The 23053-nt window shown below is 35.6% G+C and overlaps 1 long non-coding RNA gene and 2 pseudogenes across 1 annotated transcript; all 3 read left to right on the forward strand.

Moving 5' to 3' along the window:
- Positions 1–672: 672 nt before the first annotated feature.
- Positions 673–2062, forward strand: LOC143587450 (F-box/FBD/LRR-repeat protein At1g13570-like; annotated as a pseudogene).
- A 3113-nt stretch (positions 2063–5175) lies between these two features.
- Positions 5176–9194, forward strand: LOC143587451 (uncharacterized). Its single transcript, XR_013144889.1, has 3 exons — positions 5176–5807; positions 5907–6072; positions 9049–9194. It is a non-coding gene; the product is annotated as an uncharacterized LOC143587451 (long non-coding RNA).
- A 12245-nt stretch (positions 9195–21439) lies between these two features.
- On the forward strand, positions 21440–22708 carry LOC143587449 (F-box/FBD/LRR-repeat protein At1g13570-like; annotated as a pseudogene).
- Positions 22709–23053: the final 345 nt, after the last annotated feature.

A 23053-nucleotide genomic window follows, 5' to 3' on the forward strand; every position in this document is an offset into this window, starting at 1 on the left:
TAACCGAATGAAGGAGTTAAGTTCGAGAGGGAGCATGCATTGAGTGGGGATGAAAGAATTGCTTTGAATACCATGATAGTTGGTCATGGAGTTGAGAAAGAAAAAGTTGTTTCCCATCTGAAAGCGGGTGATGCAGTTCTAAATAATGGTAATCTCAAAACTAGCTCAATTGATAACAGGAAAAAGAAACCTGAATGTAGGGTTATGAAGTCGAATCCAAGAATCAAACTCAAAGAGGTGAGAGCGTTACAAGGTGTGAAGGATCTTGGAGGAACAATGGAAGTTGGCATTGAGAGGGAGTGTAAAACTTGGTCCAATACCAACTTGAAGGATCCGAATGACTAATACGAAAAGTAGAAGGGTGGTACGGAAGATCTCAAGGGGCGGTTTGGTGGAGATCCAAAGTTCAGGGAACAAGTTGAATAACTTGGTATCATAGTTATATTATATTTATTATTAAATAAATTAGAAGTCTAGTTTAATTATGATTCCTAGTTTGAGTATGATTAGAATTGTGGGTGTTATATAAACCCATCAAGAGTTATTAATTTTAGAGAGTAGAGATAGTAGAAAGTATTTTGTTCATGTTTCTTATTAATTGAAAAGAGTCGCATAAGCGTTTTATGCAAAATCGTGTTTGGTGTTCTTGATTCACTTGTCTAAGGTTTAACAGTTAGAATAATGGAAGTTGTTCAAGGGGCACATAAAGTACCCGAAGATTTTATTAGCAACATGCCAGATATTGTGATAACAAGTATTCTGGATCGATTGCCATTACAAGATGCAGTGAGGACTGATATCTTATCAAGGAACTGGAGGCTTAAGTGGACTATGCTTAGCCAACCCGTATTTGATATGAAGTTCTTTGAGTATTTAAGAAAAACAACAGGCACAAATAATCATGTGAAAGTTATATGTAGTATTCTTCTTCGACTTAGAGGAACCATTACAAAGTGTGTCCTCAAAGTAGATGACGAATCGGATGTTGAAGACGAAGATATCATTCAATGGATGTTGGTTTTATCAAGAAAAGGAATTAAGGACCTCACTCTTGAGTACTATAATAAAACACCGTTGAAGCTGCCTACCCATCTTTTCTCTTGTTTAGAGTTGAAGCATTTGAAAATTTTTAATTGTAGTTTCAATCCTCCACCTACTTTTGATGGTTTTCGAAATCTGTTAAGCTTAGAGTTTTCTTTTGGTAGAGAAAACACTAAACTTGGGGAGCTTATTACTCAGTGCCCCTTACTTGAGATTTTGAAACTAGATGTTTCTTATTCTAATAGAGTGAAACTAGATGAGATTGCAAAACTTGAAAATCTGAAAATATTATCTTTGTCATTGTGTAATCTTGACACTACGATGAGATTTATTAGTTCCAGTACAATCATTGAGCTTCTAGGTTCTCTTCCAAAACTTCAAGAGCTTGAGTTGAACTTTGTAGGCTGCAAGGTTATTAATGCTAAATTGTGTCTTTGAAGTTTAATTTACAAAAACATAGTCTCTTTTTTTCATAATCGGATAACATTCTTTTCTTGTCGTTGATACAAAGTATTGCTAACAAGAGGTTCTCTATCACCTTTCCTCGCCTCAAGGCTCTAAAATTATCAAGAATATGTTTAGACAATGGTATGAAGTTATCATGTGCTTTTGAATTGATTAGGAGCTGCCCGAATTTGCACACTCTTGAGATCATAGCAAATGATGACCGGGTACGTATCATATTGTCTGTCTTATAATCTCATATATATATAGTTGTGCATTTTAATGCTAGTTAGCTATTCTTGCAGGTTGCTGCCTCGCCTCCTCAGGTAGACTACAATACAACGGGTTGTTGCAGCTTCGAAGTGTGATGCTTGAATATAGAGGAGGCTCAGAGAATGAAGTATGTTTGATCAAGTATTTGCTTGCGTCTTTCCCTTTCCTGAAAAAAGTTGTTATTCGTCCCTACTCCTACTCAGTCAGTTTCGTTACATCGTTGGATGAGTTTACGTTTGCTATGAAGTTGTTGAAGCTCCATCGAGCCTCCCCGGTAGCTGAAATTGATTTCATTCGGTTTTAGTTGTTTTGTATGAATTAAGGTTAATTTGCAATCAATATGTGTTTTAATTTATGGGAAGAAACGAAAGACGTTTTTGTTAGTCTTGTATGAATTAAGGTTACTTTGCAATCAATATGAGATTGTAAAGGTGGGTGTAACGTGAATGCGAATAATAATTTCAAACTGTTGTTGGGTTTAATAATCTCCTCTTGGAAAATTAATCAGTCTTGAGTGTACTGATTGTGAAGTGCTCTTATATTTGCATCGAATAAAATTTAACCAGAGTTACATCGAATAAAATTGTATATTTGTAAGTTGTAGTTTCTAGCTTCTTATAAGTTCAAAAGTGAAAATCATTATACACACACACACACACTCACTAAGGGCAAAAATGCTAGAGAATTTAAGCGGCATGAGGTATAAGCTTTTCGCTTTTGATTCGATCCTAGAAAACGGAATGCATTCTCTTAAATTTGAATCATCTTGTTCTGATTTTGTTAGACCTATGGGTTGTAAACTTTTCTGACAGATAGAGAATTGTAAATTAGGAAATATTGAGGGATTCAATTATGTGTTGATTTATGAATGTCATGCACGCTAGTTCAGTACAAGTAACAAACCAAATTATATCGCTAAATATGTATATTCGCAGTTTCCAAAAGGATCATAGAAAATATGCACTCAGTAATGTATAGCGAATAAGACCTAGACCCGTATTGGTGTTCATATTATCTCAATTGTAGAAATAATATGTTGTCGGGCCTATGCCCAGCATTCCGAATAAGTCTGGCCTAAATGTTGTTGGGCAGCCTAGTACTGTTGGAAGAGTTAAGATTGAAGTGGGCTTGGGTGTTGGAATTACTTTTGGGCCTAGGTCTGGCCCAATATTGAAACCGGTTATGGTGGATAAGAAACTAAAAGGTGTTATGTTGTCAAATAAATTTAACTAGCGAAGCGCGGGCCCGTGTTTTTAGCAATAAATGTGGTCCGTGTTTTTAACGATAAGTGTTTTTTGATTATGTTAGGGAGGGAAGATATTTTTCAGTTATGATGCAAAATATTTCCCATATAGTTGACTACATAACTAATACATCAGCCATCTAATGTTAATTTATAAACACGCTTCGTGTTGGCCAGTCTTTGGTTTCTAAAAAGTGCCTTTACAGTCTTGAAGATTGTCATGAAACCGTTTGTTGCTGATTAGATATTTAAGTTGCTGTTGCTCAAAACGGTTGTGTAGCCCAAGGGTTTTCTTTGTATCCGCCTTCATCCTTTTGCATGAGTCTCCTTTTTCTGTTGATGTGTATTAGATGTGTGGTTATTCATCGTATTAAGATAATGGTGCGTGTAATGAGCGTTTCTAAATTACCTGGTGTTTATTCTAGTTCATGTCTTCGGGTGGCTTTTTTAGGTTGGGTGTTGGCGTTGTTGTTGCTATCTGTTTTTGGGTTGGTTGTTAATGAATGACGTACACAATGCATATACTCACGTTTCTAATAGAAAAACAAAATCACATAACCAATTCATCAACACATACCTATCAAATGAAAGAATGATGAACTTTTATGTATACTCGATCTCTTTCATACTCGCGTTTTAATACCCTTGGCGCCCGATCATTGCTATTCAAGACCCCAAATTGGCCCTTGCAAACTCTAAAGTAGCGTATATGTAAAAAAAATATTAAGTTTACGTATTCCATTTTAGGATATAATTTATAGTAAAGCAATAGAAATAACTTAGGCAACTCTTTTACTGCAAGTTGCAGACTTGTTGAACATCCATTGAAAAGTATTTATGTTTATTGCCTATATAATATTTGCTTTGTAGATAAGGCATATTTAGAGCTAAAATTAAGTACCAAAAGATTTAAACAATCGAGATTTAAAGAAGATACAATGAAAAAGCCTTAGCCTCACTACACCAATATTCACAAAGACATGGTTTAATTGACACAACTTAGAACTTAGAAAAGAAAAAAGGTAAAATGAATTTAACCTTAAACCAACAAAAATATTTGTTACCATGTTGTCTGGCATGTTGCTAATGAAATCTTGTGGTGCAAGCTTGGATGCTTTATGTGTCCCGTGAACCAGTTCCCTTATTCTACCAAGAAATTCATATGTTATTTATGAGAAACACAAATCGATTGAATACCACAATTATAGTGGACAAAAACAGATAAGAGATTTATAAAATTCAACTTATAAAGGATATATTATACATATTGAATTTAAATAAACAAAACAAAAGTTGAATCCCCCACTTGTGGCCTAGTGGTATGAGGCTTGGGTTCTCCAGTGGAGACCCAAGTTCTATCTCGATCCCCACTTGTGTCACTTTTAATGGATTATGGCAATGAAGGTTTGGACTAGGCCTTGTGAGGTTGTCAGTTCGAATCCTGAACCCACCCGGGTAGGGTGAGCAGAAAACCAAATTAACCGAATCGAAAAAACAGCACCGAAAAAATCGAACCAAAGCATTAACTGACAGTTTTGTTTTTTTGAAAAACTGAATTTTCGGTTTCGATTCGGTTATCCATTTTAATAAAACCGACCGATCGATGGTGAGAAAGATTATCAAGATGATGAGGAATGAACTAAACTTTAAAGATAAATAAGATGATGAATGAAGATTGAGACTAAACTTATAATGTTTTTTAATTAAAAACTTTGTTGAATTTTAAACACTATCTAGCAACTTTGTATTCGTATAGTTCCACGTAACACATGTCTATTTTTGTTTTTTTTGAATTCAATATATATGTGGTACTCTAATACGTTCTTATACAATCTTAAAATATGCATTTTCATTTTATTTTTTTTGCAATGTCTACACAGAATTGAAAAATTAACGAAAATAACGGAACCGAAAATAACTAGAAAACCGAACAGTTTGTATATTCAAATAACCGATTACTTAGGTTTCGGTTTGGGTTTCGCCTAATAACCAAACCGAACCGTGCTTAGTCCTACACCTAGGTTCTCGCCCCACCGTGTGTTACGCATGGTTTCTGGTGGGACGCCCAAGCCAAACTCTGAAGCGAGTGTGGGCCCGGTTAAAACAATATAGTCTGCCTACAGTGAGGCAACATGGCTCTCCAAATTCTAGGAGGGCCCGGTTTAAGTGGACCATGCTTACCCAACTCGTATTTGATGAGCAGTTCTTTTATTATTTATCAAATACGCAAGATAATATAAATAGTTTTGGGAGAATTGTTAGCAGGCTTCTTTTTCATATTAAAGGTGCCATTCCAAAGTTTCACCTCTCCATAGACGAGGAGCTTTACTCTGAGTTAGATGTCGAAGATATTAATCATTGGATTATGTTCTTGTCAAGAAACAGAATTAAGGATCTCAAAATTTCGAAGAGCTTTGGAGCACCACTTATGTTGCCTACCCATTTCTTCTCATGTTTAGATTTGAAACATTTGAAGCTTGATTTGTGTTGTCTCGATCCTCCAGCTAGTTTTCATGGTTTCCCAAATCTTATGAGCTTAGAATTGCGACATGCAAAATATGAAAGCGGGAAATTGGAGGAGTTTTTTACTCGGTGTCCCGGGCTTGAGATTTTGAACATAAGTTATTCCTACCTTGAAAGCCAAACGAAAGTTGTTGCGTTTTTGAAACTTGCAAATCTCAAAATTTTATCCTTGTTTATGTGTAATCTTGGCAATAGGTGGTTCATAAGTTCCGATCGTATCTTTGAGCTTGTGGGCTTTCTTCCAAAACTTCAAGAGTTGCATTTGGAGTTTGTTCTGTGCAAGGTATGTCTTTCAAGTTTACACTCGTCTCATCTTTCATATTCTAATAAAAATATTTAATATAATCTAAAGCGTTCATTTGATGTATCACTTTTCTTATAGATACCCGGTGGTGGTGCTAAAAGGAGGTTCCCAATCACATTTCCCTCTCTCAACTCTTAAATTAACAAGTACAGATTTAGACTCCGGTCTGAGTTTATCCTGTGCTTTTGAAATGATATGGAGTTTCCCGAATCTACAGACTCTTAAAATCTCTGCAAATGGTTGGGTATGTGTCCTGCTCCTGTCTTGTAATCTCACAAATATATATAGGATTAGGATTAGGATTAGGATTAGGATTAGGATTAGAATTAGGATCATGTGAGAACTATTTTGACATTGAGAACTTTGAGAATCATTTTAGACCACAAAAAACACTCTTAAAAAATAAAAAAAATTGTAAAATAAAAAAAAACGCGAAAATAAAAAAAGTAAAAAAAACTAAATTTTTTTATTTTTTATCCCGGTTTCATAAAAAAATATCGGTTTAGCAAAATTATACACATATGTATAATACTTATATTTTTAATTTTATACATGTAATTTGTTTATAAACATATGTACAATTAAGATAAATAATAATGTACATATGTGCACATTATGTAAATTGAGATTAAATACAAATATACATATGTGTATAATTATGTGGTTCTTTTTAATCAATTCGGGATGAAAAATAAATTTTTTTGGTTTTTTTACTTTTTAAAAAGTTATGTTTTTTTCGTTTTATAATTTTTTTATAAAGGTTTTTTATGGCTCACAATAGTTTTCAAAGTTTTCAATTTCAAAAAGTTCTCTTAAGATCCTCCCTATATATATATATATATATATATATATATATATATATATATATATATATATATATATATATATATATATTAGAGGTGACAATGTGAGTGGGTTGGGTTTGGGTGATGAGTTAGAATAGGTATGGGTTACGATGAGTATGGGTCAGGATGAATTTTAAAATAGAGGGTTAGGATGGGTATGGGTTAAGATGGGGAAAGCTAACTCATTTTGACCCAAGTGTAGGTTAGTATACAAAGGGTTTCAAAAAAAATTCAAAAAAATTAATAAAAAAATAATAAATCAAAATATAAATCAAAATCGTAAAATGTAAAATAACTAAAATGTTTCCCTCGTCATTCTCGTTCATTAAAATAAAATAAAAACCCGGTATTGTATCGGTTCAGGTTCGATTTTTGTCGGGTTTTTTTCGGTTCGGTTTTGCTTTTTTTCATTTCGGTCGGTTTTGGTATCTATTCGGTTTCAATGATTTTGGTTTCTATTTCTCGGTTTCTATTCGATTTCGTGGGTTTTGTTTAAAATAGAATTGAATGGAGCTTATTTTAGTCCATTCTAACCCATAACCAAAAGTCACTAGCATTTTCCCAACCCATCTTGACCTCCTTGGAAAATTCTTTTGATCCGTACTAACCCATTCTAATTTTAAAAATTATCCATATTGACCCAAAACAACCCATATAGGGTTTGGATCAAATACAAATAAAATTAACATGCTAAACGTAAGAATCAAGTAGAGTTTTTATATATACAAGTAGAGTAATTATGTAATAGAGTAATTACATAATTACTCTACTTGATTCTCACGTTTAGCACGTTAATTTTATTTGTACGTTAACATTCCCCTATATATATAATATATAATATATATATAAACGAAACCATAAAAATCCCGCGTGTCACAATGTGGTCGCTCTCCCTTTTTTGGAGTCACCAGATTTGCTTGATTTTTAAATGGAGCCTTCTCATGTATTTGACCCGAATTCATGGGTATGGATCTTACCAAACCCAGATTTTCCTTAAACGGGTTATAACATCTCATTAAATTAAAAATTACTCTCACCAAGTTATTGATGTGAAAATCCTATAAAATAGGATATACTAAAAATTATTATATGATTTTTTTTTAAAAAAAATATTAGTTATAATTAAAAACGAATAATGTAAACAGTCTCCGTAATACAGGGGATAAAAACTAATATATATCTATATATGTATGTATATATATATATATGATCAGAATCATGAGAGAACTTTTTTGAAATTGAGAACCATGAGAACCATTTTGGACCACAAAAAACCCAAAAAAAAAGTTATAAAATAAAAAAAACACAAAAATGAAAAAAGTAAAAAAAAAAACCAAAATTCTTATTTTATCATCCCGGTTTCATATAAAAAAACCTCGGTTTAGCTAAATTATATACACATATGTATAATATATACATATATGTATATTTATATTTTTTTATACACATATGTATAATTTAAGATAAATGGTATTGTACATATGTGTATATTACGTAACTAAGGATTAAATAAAATTATACATATGTGTATAATACGACGTTTTTTTTAATGAAACCGGAATGAAATATAAGAATTTTGGTTTTTTTACTTTTTTGTTATTTTTTGGTTTATGATTTTTTTAAAGGTGTTTTTAGTAGTCCAAAATGGTTCTCAAAGTTTTTAATTTGCAAAATGGTTCTTTTGGGATCCTTACCTATATATATATACACACACAGGGGCGAATTTTAGTATTGAGCCAGGGGGCGTATGCACCCCCTCAATTGCGTATTTTCTTTAATAAATATCTACTATATTAGGTTCAAAGACCCCAAGTGTCCCATCCGTGTTTTTCTAGTGCCCCGAACTCAATTTTCCAAGCCAACTTTTCAAACGCAGGTGTACTTTTTCTTTCACAAAATAACAAGTAAGTTTAGATTGTTTAATTGTCTAACCACTTCATCAATTGCTTATTAATATAGTGATATATTTTGTTAGTTTAATCAGACCATTATAAAAATTCAACCAATATATGATAGTATTCAGAGTATCATTTATTTTTTTATAATTCTACACTATTTAACTTTAGATTTTGTTATTTGTACATAAGAGTGTTTTGTGCCGCAACAAATATGCAAAAGTTTTTATCAACTGTAATATGTATTTTGTTATTGTGTTATGGGGAAATTTATTGCTTAAATTTCTATATGTGGTTTATTTAATGTAATTTCATTTAACCTGATCCATTTTGGTTTGACTCGTTTTAGTTTGACTTGACCCGTTCTATGTTGACCATATTTTGCACCCACTGGCAAAATTTTCTGGATTCGTCACTGTGTGTGTGTGTGTATATATATATATTGTTTTCCCTTTGAATACTAGTTGGTTATTCTTGTAGGATGCTGAATCGACACCTACAATTTGTTCTCTAGAGATAGACTACAATACAATGGCGATGTTGCAGCTTCAAAGTGTTGTGTTTTCATATTCTTCAACTTCAGAGAATGAAGTATGTTTGATTAAGTATTTACTTGCGTGCTCCCCTCTTAACTGAAAAAGATTGTTATTTGTCCATGGACTTTCCCACCGTACGGTGATCAGTTTAAGTTTGCTAGGAAGTTGGTGAAGTTGCATCGAGCTTCCCCTGTAGTTGATATCGATCTATCCTAATTTTAATTGTTATTCGTTCCAATTTTTGCTCTAAGATTACGTCGCATGAAAAGTTGGAGTTTGCTAGTAAGTTGCTGAAGGTGCATCGAGCTTCCCATGTAGTTGATATCGATCTATCCTAATTTTAGTTGTTTTAAACTTGTCTTTTATTTCATGCATATTTGTGCTTGAATAAGATGACATTTTCCTTCTTACTCTGGAACTTGTATGAATTTATTGTTTGGAGTTTGGACCTATTTTATATCACTAGAAATTGTTTGCCCTCCACACTCGGTTACAAAACATGACCGATCAAGTATGGCCTTTACTGATGCATTTAGTTCATGGGTATTATTTATACATGATCATATGTAGGTGAATATCCCTTCCAACAAATTGCTCACAGTTTCAACGTATGTAACAAACTGGAAGTGTTTTTGAACAGTTGATAGAATATTAAGTGCCTAGAAATGCAAGACTAGCTGATTGTTTCCAACTTGTTGCTCAATCCAAGAAAGGGAACCGCTATCTAGAGGTGCACAAATCATGTTTTTCTAATACCTGGGTTCGGGTGTAGAACCGGGTTCGGGTATGGGAATTGAGCTCAAAGTGCATACCCTATCCATACCCTACGGGTAGGGTCGGTTCCGGTTTTGGGTATAGAATACCTGGTATAAAAAAAACCCCGCTAAAAGGTCCAATTCCGGGTGCGAGTTTTTTGTGCACCTCTACCGCTATCTCGCAAAATGAATGAACTCGTAAAACCCATAAAGATGGGCTTTTAGTTTTAGTTAAATAAATAATGGTATTTATTTATTTATTTTGAAGTAAATTATTAATTTGATTATTATTAATTTTATCGGTTTTGTCCAATGGTTGTATTGTTTGATGGCGTTATTTACGCTTTATCGTTTGTATCGGTGATTCTAGCAACTTGCTAGTGTTTTGAATGGAATTTTGTTAGTCGTTCAAAAAAAATATATATATCTTATTTTTGATATGGTAAAATCGTTTCAAATTTTGTCATGAATGTAGCCCAATTACATTGATCACAATTTTGATTACATTGTAACATTTAGTTATTAAAAAGGTATTAAATAATTAATTAATGATCAATTACTAACTTTACTGTCAGAATTGTAAATTGTTAATATTTTACGTACACATCTTAATAATTAATTTCATTACTTTTTTTCCCTTTACCCTTAACCACTTTCAAAAGTTTCATATATACTGAAAAATCACTACATTTTATCTACCCACCACTAACAACCTCTCAAACAACTCCTAGTTATGAAAACCCAACTCACGATATTTGGTGAATAAGATGTGAACTCTAATTACACTAAAAATAACTACTTTTTTTTTCTTTTCAGTTAAATAATATTAGTCATACCTTTATTATTATTTTTTCTCTCTCATATACTTACAACCACTATCAATAAATATTAAAAAAATATATGATGACAACCAAAGTTTTTCATATTTATTAGGAACCTACCGGTGAATGCTCTTACTTACAAGCTATCATATCTCATCTCCTAGACAATCAACTTTTATCGGCCAACGAATAAAATCCGGCTATGGCTATCCGGGATAACGCAATGGCAAAAAAACAACTTCATATGCTCGAGACCGCATATTTCGATGCGTAACTCAAGCCCAACATCTTTTGTTATGAGGAAACCGAGTGCGGTAAAAACCAGTTGTGATCAGATTCAAACTTGAGACATTACAGTTTGATTTTAAATCTTCAGTTCCCTTCTAATTCCGGTCGGGAAAACACTCATTGGCAAAGTATAAACAACAAAATAAATAAAGATAAATAGGGGAGTTGGTGAGTTAGGGTCAAATTGTATTTGTATTTCACTGGAGACGGATTCTTCTTTATTTCATAGGTTAGAACATGATTTGCTTTCTTTTATTAATCGATACCCATGATGCTAAATCGTTATGTTTATGTTTGTAAATCTAGTCTAGGGCTCATAAAATTTGGGAAAATTAAGCTTTCTAGGGCTTATAATAATATTCTTACTGCAATTTTTTTGTTTACTCATTCTTATGTTTGTGTGCCATGTGGGACCTGAAAATGCCAATTTCTGTCAAGGAGATTCAACAACTTTTATTTATTTATTATTATTATTATTATTATTATTATTTTTATTATTATTATTACTATTACTGTTTTTTAAGGAGGGAGACTTTATTATGTGTTAGATCACCGCGCTCTCTAAATTTGGAGAGCCCTGTTACCCCACTCTAGCCATTTGTCTTAACAGCTGACATGCTGGCTTTAGAGTTTGGCTTGGTTAATCCTTTGAGAAACCTTGCGTGACATTAGTCAAAATCGATTTAAAATTTATACTCGTTTTATGACACGTTTGTAATCGGATCTTTCTATTTAATAAAAAGTGTTGACTTATTAATTATGTTTTCGGTTTTATCTTTATTGTATTTACGTGTGGCTCATATCCTACTCGTTTAATGTATATAATATGTGCATATTTACAACAATTGATCACCAAACTATACGGACTAAATACCAATTTAAACAAAAATATTTTTGATCACCAAACAAAAATATTTTTGTTTCTCTCCTCTTCCCTCCTTCTCCCCTCGCACCATCAGCCCCCCCCCCCCCTTCCAATTTTGATTTCGTTTGACCCCCAAATCGCGGAATTAGATCAATTAGTTGGAGCCTTATCATACACGCTCCTTCCCATTTTAGGATGACGCGTAATTGACAGCTATAACGAATCAATTACGAACTATTTTCGTTAACTAAGGTCGCGACTGATTTTGATATTGTTAGCCTATAAATACGAGTCCAAAACTCAATTAAAATGCTCCACACCATCATCTCACTATCACGAAGCAAAACCCTAAGATAATTGCAACCTATAAACAGTTCTTGCTTGTTTGATTTCGTCTTTTGGCCGTAAACCCCAACTCACCGTTCGCACTCAATTCATACTCGAACAAGGTAATTATTTCATGCATTTAGATCGGTTTCCAGTAGGGATTAAAAGCCCTCTGTCAATTTCATGTGACAGAGGGTAAATGATCTTGAATTGGGATTGATTTCGTTCTAGGGTTCTTATGGTTTTAGGGATAACTGGAATCAATGGTTATATATTTTGTGTTTTATAAACTAAACGAATATGTCACTAGCTCAGTTGGCCAGCGCTCATAATGTATAATCGAGACCCGGCCAGGGGCGCAAGTTCGAATCCCCCCTGTCCGGTTTTGGTATATTTCTTTATTTCTTTCATTTTTATTATAATTTTTTTAATCAAATGTATTATTTTTTTTTACTTAAAACAATAATTATATTAACATCTAATAATATTTACACTTGTTTAACGAACTAAACACTATTAAACTTTCAATAATAAATTATCGTTAAATGTGTACAGGTATATATATATATACATAATCAATTAAAAATATATACATTTTTTTATAACACTAGTAATAATAATAACGACTTTCGAGATATTTAAAATATATTATACAAAAATTTTATGAGCATCCTTTAACGATCCCAAATATAAACCCATGTTTGTTCCCGTGTTAGTTCGTTTACATTGTTTTAGATATTTATTTCGTATATACTTTAATAATTAGGACAAATTGTCGGGACTTCTCTCGGGACCAACTAGTTTGCTCTAATCGTTACCATCTCCTTGTTACCGTATTCCCTATTCCAAGCGAGTTCTTCATAACCCCATTTTAACGCTTTTAATATCTTTGGGGTGTAGCATGTCACGAGTTTTATCTCGTTAGTTATGTGCTTATTTATAAACCGATTCACAATTTGTGTACATGTTAATATTATTCTTGCATATTCTTTATGATTATACGTGAACTTGCTTGCAACGTGTTTATTGTTCTTATGGTGGAAGTTACGAAAACGCATACACATACGCATAGTGGGAGGGTCTGACGGGATGTACCTACGCCGTCTAACGTTACGACTTCGGTTGTTCGTAAGGTGGTTCTCATTTCCCCTATTACTACGGCCTCGGCTAAAGGAACGGGAGGACGACATTAATTGGTTTCATTTACTTTACGCTTGAATATTTAATACATTACGAATGTTGAATCGTGCCTTTCATATATATGTATACTCAAAAACTTATGAAAACTCACCAACTTAATTGTTGACCAATATATTATTTTCAACGTGCTACAGGTTGAATCGATGGCATGCTAAGGATGAAGATCATTAGTATACCTTAGGATATTTGAAAAAAGGACTTATTTATTGTTTTGATGAAGTGTTTCTTTTTATTTTTAATTATGAATAATTGTGTACTTGTTACGTTACAAAATGAAATGATATAATTATTGTCGCTTTAATAGTATGGTTATAGTTTATTTTAGGGCCCCGAACTGCATGTATACCCTATGTGCTATGTGCCCGCACTTTTATTAAAAGTTCATTCATACGCTCGGATTTATTATGTTTTATAGCGTCACCTGTACATATATTCACACACAAACTCCAAGGCTTATGCCTAAACAATTTATTTTACTTCTATTTATTTATTTGTTTATTTTATTTTATTAAAAAAACGATTTTCAATCCTCTTAAGGTTCGTTCTACGTGACGGGTATGTCGTAACTGGAAAGGTGACACACTTGTTTTTCGAACCCTTGACGCCAATGTTTTTAAACCTAAGGATAAGCAATGTGCATAAATCCCAATCAGACGCGGGACCCGGTTGCTTACCTAGAGGGTTCGAAAAGGGTGTTGGAACTTATTAGGCCAAATCATACCACACCAAACGTCATATGGACCATAACTTTAAGTTGTCGAACGTGGCCATTTTCCTTTGTGAATAGAGAATGGTTGCACTCCTGCTCTTAATTCAATATAATTTTCATGTGATTTTAGTATTATCAATTTTTTTCTCTTATTTTATTCAAATAGTTTAAGTATTCCACTTCTCGAAATCGTCACTCGATAACTCACGTGCGTAATACTCTTTTTTCAGCATGTCTTCTCGTTTCCCTCGTCATCCCGCAAGAAACTCCAGCCGCAAGATGACAGCCCAGATCACTAAGCAACTGGCTGCTGTGCTCCCGGAAATGGTGGCTAAAATGCACCAATCCATTGCTTCCAATTCGAACTCAGCCACTTCGGGTTCTAACTCCAACTCTTGTCGATACAAGACCTTCATCGATACGAATCCTCTTAAGTTTGATGGCTCTGAAGGTGCCACTGCACTACTGGAATGGTACCAAAGTATGGAGAGTACTTTCCTCCATATCGAATGTCCCGAGGACAAGAAGACACGCTTTGCTTCAAGCGTCTTCAAGAAAAGAGCCTTAACTTGGTGGGTGCAAGAAAAATCCACTCGTGGTGCTGATGTAGCCATGGCCTTGCCATGGGAGGAACTTAAGGGAATCATGATCGAAGAGTTATGTCCACCCAATGAACTCATGAACCTTGAGGTGGAATTTTGGAATCTTAAGCAAGAGGGTGGTGATAACGCTACTTACACCGCTCGCTTCAACGAGCTTAGCGTCTTGATGCCACATCTTGTCACCCCTCTTTCTCGTGGGATTATCAAGTATGTTCGGGGTTTGCCAAGGCAAATCCAAGACTGGGTCCAAAGCAGTGCCCGCAAAACTCTACGCGAGGCTGTTGTACTTCCTGCATCCTTGTCTGACAACCACGTTAAGGCGGGAACCCTCAAAGGCAGCAAGAAGACTGTTGAGAAAACCGAGGCCGAACCTTCCAAAGAGGTCAAGGCCGAAGCCACACCCAAACCAAACCGCAACAACAACCACTCCAAGAAACAAAAGCAAAACTATGCCTTAACCCAACAAAACCCACATCAACCTCAATACCAACAAACCCAAACCCAAAACCTTCAAGCTTCACCTCCAAAGAAACCTTACAACGGACCACACCCGTTTTGCCAAATTTGCCAACGACACCATCAACTAGGCATCCCTTGCCGACAATGCACCCATTGTGGTCGTTTCGGACACCTGCTAGGCGCATGTTTCGAATTCATGCGTACCCAACCAACCCGCACTCCCCACACTTTCAACCAAAACCGTGTTTTAGCTCAAGCTCAACCCATTGCTCAAGCCTACCCCACCCCTCGAGCGTGTTTCAATTGTGGAGATCCTAGTCATTTCCGCAACGCGTGTCCCCGATTCGCATATCAAGTCCAAATGGCCGCTTCGCCTGTGTACCCTGCTCAAGCCTATCAAGTTCAGGCCTTTCAACCAGTTCCGCAACTTATGCCCAACCAAGCTGTTCAACCGGTTCAAGCCAATCAAGCCTCGACTTCTCAAGCTACACCAGTCGTCCCCAATGCTTGCGGGAGGGCATTCATGATCAATGCAAGTCAAGCTCAACATAACAATGATTTGGTGAACGGTACGTTCTTGGTTAATAACGTTTATGCATTCATTTTATTCGATACCGGTGCCGATATGAGTTTTGTGTCATTTGATTTTGAGCCTATGCTTTCTTCGTCTCGTTCTAAACTTGAAAGTTCCTTTACGGTTGAAGTCGCGAATGGTAAAACTATCTTGATTGACTCGGTTATGCATGGTTGTACTCTAAATCTCAACGACTATGATTTTTCTATCGACCTCATTCCTATGCAACTCGGAAGTTTTGATATCATGGTAGGCATGGATTGGCTAGCTCAACACCGTGCCGAAGTCATGTGCTTTGAGATGTATATTCGTATCCCACTAGACGACAATCGAATTTTGCGTATTTTCGGCGAAAATCCTTCCAATGGGCTTAAGCTTATATCGTGTACTCAAGCCCAAAAATACTTACGTAAAAAGTATGTGGCTTTTCTTGCCAACTTCTTGGAAAAGAAACAAGAAAAGAAGACAATGAAAGACATTCTGGTAGTTCGTGATTTTCCCGAAGTTTTCCCTGAAGATGTTTCTGGTTTACCTCCTACTCGTGAAGTGGAGTTTCGTATTGATCTTGTGCCTGGTGCGAACCCCGTTGCCAAAGCTCCTTATCGTCTCGCACCTTCGGAAATGCAAGAACTAGCGAGTCAACTTCAAGAACTCTCTAGCAAAGGTTTCATCCGCCCAAGTTCGTCACCTTGGGGCGCACATGTCCTTTTCGTTAAAAAGAAGGATGGTTCCTTTTGAATGTGTATCGATTATCGTGATCTCAATAAACTCACGATTAAGAATCGTTACCCTTTGCTTAGAATTGACGACCTTTTCGATCAACTTCAAGGCGCATCTTGTTTTCCAAAAATCGATCTTTGTTCGGGTTCTCACCAATTGCATGTTCATGAGGATGATATACCCAAAACCGCTTTCCGAACTCGTTACGGTCATTACGAATTTATGGTTATGCCTTTCGGCTTGACCAATGCACCTACGGTGTTTATGGACCTCATGAACCGCGTATGCAAGCCTTATCTTGATAAGTTCGTGATTGTATTTATCGATGACATTCTCATTTACTCGAAATCTAAAGTTGAGCATGAAAAACATTTGCATGATATCCACTTGTTGTTGAAGAAAGAACAACTTTTTGCCAAGTTTTCCAAATGCGAGTTTTGGTTAAACGAAGTTCAATTCCTTGGTCATATCGTTAACGAAAAAGGTATTCATGTTGATCCCGTTAAAATCGAAGCCATTAAAAATTGGAAGACCCCGACTTCACCTACAAAGTTCGATCCTTTCTTGGTCTCGCTGGTTATTACCGTCGTTTCATTTTGAACTTTTCCAAGATCTCTTTACCCCTCACCACCTTAACTCATAAGGGTAAACCATATGAGTGGCGGGCTAAGCAAGATGAAGCTTTTCAAACCTTGAAGCGTATGCTTTGCGACGCTCCTATCCTAGCCCTTCCCGAAGGAAACGAGGATTTTGTTGTCTATTGCTATGCCTCGAATCAAGGTCTCGGTTGCGTTCTCATGCAACGAGGCAAGGTCATCGCCTATGCATTATGACAACTTAAGGTTTATGAAAAGAGTTATACGACACACAACCTTGAGCTCGGTGTTGTTGTATTCGCGTTGAAAATTTGGAGACATTATTTGTATGGAACGAAATGCGTGGTATTCACCGACCTGAAGAGCCTCCAACATATATTTGACCAAAAAGATTTAAACATGAGGAAACGAAGATGGGCGGAACTTCTTAGTGACTACGATTGCGAAATACGTTACCATCCCGGTGAAGCAAACGTAGTAGCTGATGCCCTTAGTCGCAAAACCCATGTCAAAAGCATTCTTTTTCTAAGCGTTGCTATCCAGACCGATCTTCAGCTATGTATCTTCGAGGCCCAACACATCTCTGTTACTGAAGGCAATTTGTACAAAGAGATGTCGTGTGGTGCCGAACTACAACTTGAAACCAAGCGTGATGGTTTGCTCTATTTCCTTAACCGCCTTTGGGTCCCAGATCGTGACATTTATAATGAACGAAGCTCACAAATCACGATATTCTATCCACCATGGTGCGGATAAAATGTATTTCGACCTTCGAACTACTTTCTGGTGGCCCGGCATGAAGAAAGATATCACTATCTATGTCGTAAAACGTTTAACATGTGTTAAGGTAAAAGCCGAGCATCAAAAACCTGCTGGTTTGCTCGTGCAACCTTTTATTCCAGTCTGGAAGTGGGAGAACATTACGATGGACTTCGTCACAAAACTTCCAACCACCAAGAGGCAACATGATAGAATTTGGGTAATCGTCGATCGATTAACCCAGCTCATTTCATTCCCATTCGGGAAAAGCATTCGATCGAGCAACTCGCTCAAATCTATGTCAACGAGATTGTTTGTCTCCATGGTATACCCTTGAGTATTATATCTGACCGTGATGGTCGTTTCGTGTCTCATTTTTGGAATTCGCTTCAAACCGCTTTGGGAACCCGTATAGATCTTAGCACCGCTTATCATCCTCAAACGGATGGTCAGTCTGTAAGAACCATTCAAACCCTTGAGGACATGCTAAGAACTTGTGTGCTTGATTTTGGTGGTAATTGGGATACTCATCTTCCGTTGGTTGACTTTTCATACAATAATAGTTATCATTCGAGCATCAAAATGGCTCCATTCGAAGCGCTCTACGGCCGTAAATGTCGTTCTCCTATTTGTTGGAACGAGATCGGTGAGACTCAGCTCACTGGACCCGAAATGGTACAAGATACCACCGAAAAAATAGCTCAAATTCGTAATAATCTGCTTACTTCTATAGGTCGCCAAAAGTCTTATGCTGATAAGCGACGACGACCCTTGGAATTCGAAGTCGGCGACCTTGTCCTCCTCAAGGTTTCACCTTGGAAAGGAGTAGTCCGTTTCAGAATGAAGGGTAAACTAGCCCCTCGTTTTGTTGGTCCATTCAAAATCCTTGAACGAATTGGAGATGTTGCTTATCGCCTCGAGCTCCCGCAAGATCTTCAAGGTATCCATCCTGTGTTTCATGTTTCAAACCTTCGAAAGTGCCTAGCTGACGAGAACCTTCATATCCCTCTCAACGAGGTACGTATCGATAAGACAATGCACTTTGTTGAGAAGCGGGTGGAAATAGTAGATCGAATGGATGAGGAAACCAAGCGTACCCGAATCCCTTTGGTCAAGGTTCGTTGGGAATCTAAGCGCGGTGCCGAAGTCACTTGGGAACGTGAAGACCAAATGAAGTCTAAGTATCCGCATATTTTTGCTATGGATGTTCATTCCTAATTTCGGGACGAAGTTTCTTAAAAGTTGGGAATGTTGTGACATTCGTCAAAATCGATTTAGTATTTGTACTCGTTTTATGACCCGTTTGTAATCGGATCTTTCTATCTAATAAAAAGTGTTTAATTATTAATTATGTTTTCAGTTTTATCTTTATTGTATTTACGCGTGGCTCGTATCCTACTCGTTTAATGTATATAATATGTGCATTTTTACAACAACTGATCACCAAACCAAACTATAGGGACTAGATATCAATTTAAACTAAAATATTTTTGTTTCCATCCTCTTCCCTCCTTCTCCCGTCGCACCATCAGCCCCCCCCCCCCTTTCCAATTTTGATTTCGTTTGACTCCCAAATCGCGGAATTAGATCAATTAGTTGGATCCTTATCATACACGCTCCTTCCCATTTTAGGATGACGCGAATTGACAGCTATAACGAATCAATTACGAGCTATTTTCGTTAACTAAGGCCGCGACTGATTTTGATATTGTTAGCCTATAAATACGAGTCCAAAACTCAATTAAAATGCTCCACACCATCATCTCACTATCACGAAGCAAAACCCTAAGATATTTGCAGCCTACAAATAGTTCTTGACCTTGTTTGATTTCGTCTTTTGGCCGTAAGCCCTAACTCGCCGTTCGCGCTCAATTCATACTCAAACAAGGTAATTATTTCATGCATTTAGATCTGTTTTCAGTAGGGATTAAAAGCCCTCTGTCAATTTCATGTGACAGAGGGTAAATATTCTTGAATTGGGATTGATTTCGTTCTATGGTTCTTATGGTTTTAGGGATAACTGGAATCAATGGTTATATATTTTGTGTTTCATAAACTAAACGAATATGTCACTAGCTCAGTTGGCCAGCGTTCATGATGTATAATCAAGACCCGGCCAGGGGCGCAGGTTCGAATCCCCCCTGGTCCGGTTTTGGTATATTTCTTTATTTCTTTCATTTTTATTATAATTTGTTTAATCAAATGTATTATTTTTTTTACTTAAAACTTTAATTATATTAACATCTAATAATATTTACACTTGTTTAACAAACCAAACACTATTAAACTTTCAATAATAAATTATCGTTAAATGTGTACAAGTATATATGTATATATATACATAATCAATTAAAAATATATACAATTGTTTTATAACAATAATACTAATAATAATAATAATAATAACGAATTTCGAGATATTTAAAGTTTATTATACACAAATTTTATGAGAATTCTTTAACGATCCCAAATATAAACCCATGTTTGCTCCCGTGTTAGTTCGTTTACATTGTTTTAGATATTTATTTCGTATATACTTTAATAACTAGGTCAAATTGTCGGGACTTCTCTCGGGACCAACTAGTTTGCTCTAATCGTTACCATCTCCTTGTTACCGTATTCCCTATTCCAAGGGAGTTCTTTATAACCCCTTTTTAACGCTTTTAATATCTTTGGGGTGTAGCATGTCACAAATTTATCTCGTTAGTTATGTGCTTATTTATAAACCGATTCACAATTTGTGTACATGTTAATATTATTCTTGTATATTGTTTATGATTATACGTAAACTTGCTTGCAACGTGTTACTATTCTTATGGTGGAAGTTAGACATACACATAGTGGGAGGGTCCGACGGGACGTACCTACGCCGTCTAACGTTACGACTTCGGTTGTTCGTAAGGTGGTTCTCATTTCCCCTATTACTACGGCCTCAGCTAAAGGAACGGGAGGACGACATTAATTGGTTTCATTTACTTTATGTTTGAATATTTATTACATTACGAATGTTGAATCGTGCCTTTCATATATATATGTATACTCAAAAACTTATGAAAACTCACCAACTTAATTGTTGACAAATATATTATTTTCAACGTGCCACAGGTTGAATCGATGGCATGCTAAGGATGAAGATCATTAGTATACCTTAGGATATTTGAAAAAAGGACTTATTTATTGTTTTGATGAAGTGTTTCTTTTTATTTTTAATTATGAATAATTGTGTACTTGTTACGTTACGAAATGAAATGATATAACTATTGCCGCTTTAAATAGTGTTACGAGCTATAAGTGATCTGTACGTTACACCCGGGCGTATCCCGCTTAAATCCGGGGTGTTACACTTTTCCACTACAAGACCAGAACTCTTTGGTGTAACACGGCGGGACGAAAATTCAGATGGGCTAGGAGGCCTGGCTCAAATATTTCATTGTCATAATCTCTCAAAAGTGACACAAGTGAGGATCGTGGTAGAACTTGGGTTTCCACTAGAGAACCCAAGCCTCTTACCACTAGGCCATAAGTGGGGGATTCAACTTTTGTTTTGTTTACCACTAGGCCACAAGTGAGGGATCCTTTATAAGTTGAATTCTATAAATCTCTTATATGTTGTTGTCCATTATAATAGGTTTCTTTCAATAGTTTCTTCTTGGTAGAATAATGGAACTGGTTCACGGGACGCATAAAGCATCCAAGCTTGCAGCACAAGATTTCATTAGCACCATGCCATATATTGTGGTAACAAATATTCTGGATTGACTGCCAATACAAGATGCGGTGAGGATTGGTATCTTGCCAAGAAAATGGAGGTTTAAGTGGACTACGCTTAGCCAACTCGTGTTTAATGAGGACTTCTGTGGGTATTTAGTGAAAAAAGAAGGAAATATAAATAATAATGGGAGAATTATAAATAGGCTTTTTCTTCAACTTAATGGTGCCATAACAAAGTGTGTCGTCATCAACTTCACCAAATTGAATAGTGAAGATATTAATCACTGGATTTTGTTCTTGTCGAAAAGAAGAATTAAGGATCTAACGCTTAAAATTTGGTCTCAGACACGAGTAAATTTGCCTACCCATCTTTTCTCTTGTTTAGAGTTGAAACATTTGAAACTTTATAATTTATCTTTCAATCCTCCACCTAGTTTTCATGGTTTTCCAAACCTATTGAGCTTAGAGTTGTATTCGGGATTAGAAGAAAGCACTGACATTGGGGAGTTTATTACTCGTCCCCTTACTTGAGATTTTGAAAGTGTTATCTCCTGACAAAGTAAAACTTGTTGAGATTGCAAAACTTAAAAATCTCAAAGTATTATCTTTGTCATTTTGTCATCTTAACGCAACGACAATCACAAGTTCCTACAATATCTTCAAGCTTCTAGGTTCTCTTCCCAAACTTCAAGAGCTTCATTTGCATTTTGAAGGCTACAAGGTAATTTAATGCTAAGTTTTATTTTTGAACTTTACTTTATAGAAACATAGTCTTATTTTTATTTATTTTTTTCATTTTGCTTGTGTATAGTTAACAGAAGGCACTGCTAAAAAGAAGTTCCCGGCCGCCTTTCTCTCCATCAAGGCTCTTAAATTATCAAGAATAGATTTACGCAATGCTATGAATTTATCATGTGCTTTTGAATTGATTAAGAGCTGCCCGAATCTGCAGATCCTTCGAATCAAAGCAACTCAATGTGTAAGTACCGAACTATAATCTCATACTTATATAGTTTTGCATTTGAACACTAGTAGTCGTTCTTGCAGGATGCTGATCCAATTCCAGTACCAGTATTGGAATACAAAATAACGGGGCTTCGGAGTGTGATGTTTACATCTTTTGCAGGTTCAAAGAATGAAATATGTTTAATAAAGTACGTACTTGCGTGTTCCCCTTTCTTAAAAAGGAATTTTATTTCTCTCCTATCGAAATGTTAATACAAATTGCGTCGGAAAAGTGTCATAATTTTTTACGCATGTCCGACACAATATTTCATATTTGTATATTTTTATTGTTAATATGATTATTAAGTAGAAAATACAAATTGTGTCGGAAATGTGTCTGAATTTCCCACGCAATTCCGACACAACATTTAATTTTGTTTATTTTATTGATACATTAATAAAAACGATAATGTAAGTTCCGAAGCGTGGTGGCAAATGTGTAGCAAGTTGCCAAATGCGTAGCAAATGTGTAGCTAGTTGCTACAAATTTGCTACACAATTCTGATTGCTAGAACTTGCTTTTTGGTCTCTCGAGGGTAAAACGTGTGGTTTTTCATC

The sequence above is a fragment of the Bidens hawaiensis genome, unplaced genomic scaffold (genome assembly GCF_021521415.1).
Source record: "Bidens hawaiensis isolate Kalapana, Puna unplaced genomic scaffold, B.hawaiensis_p1.1 tig00035511_1, whole genome shotgun sequence".
In the NCBI taxonomy this organism is placed as follows: Eukaryota; Viridiplantae; Streptophyta; class Magnoliopsida; order Asterales; family Asteraceae; genus Bidens; species Bidens hawaiensis.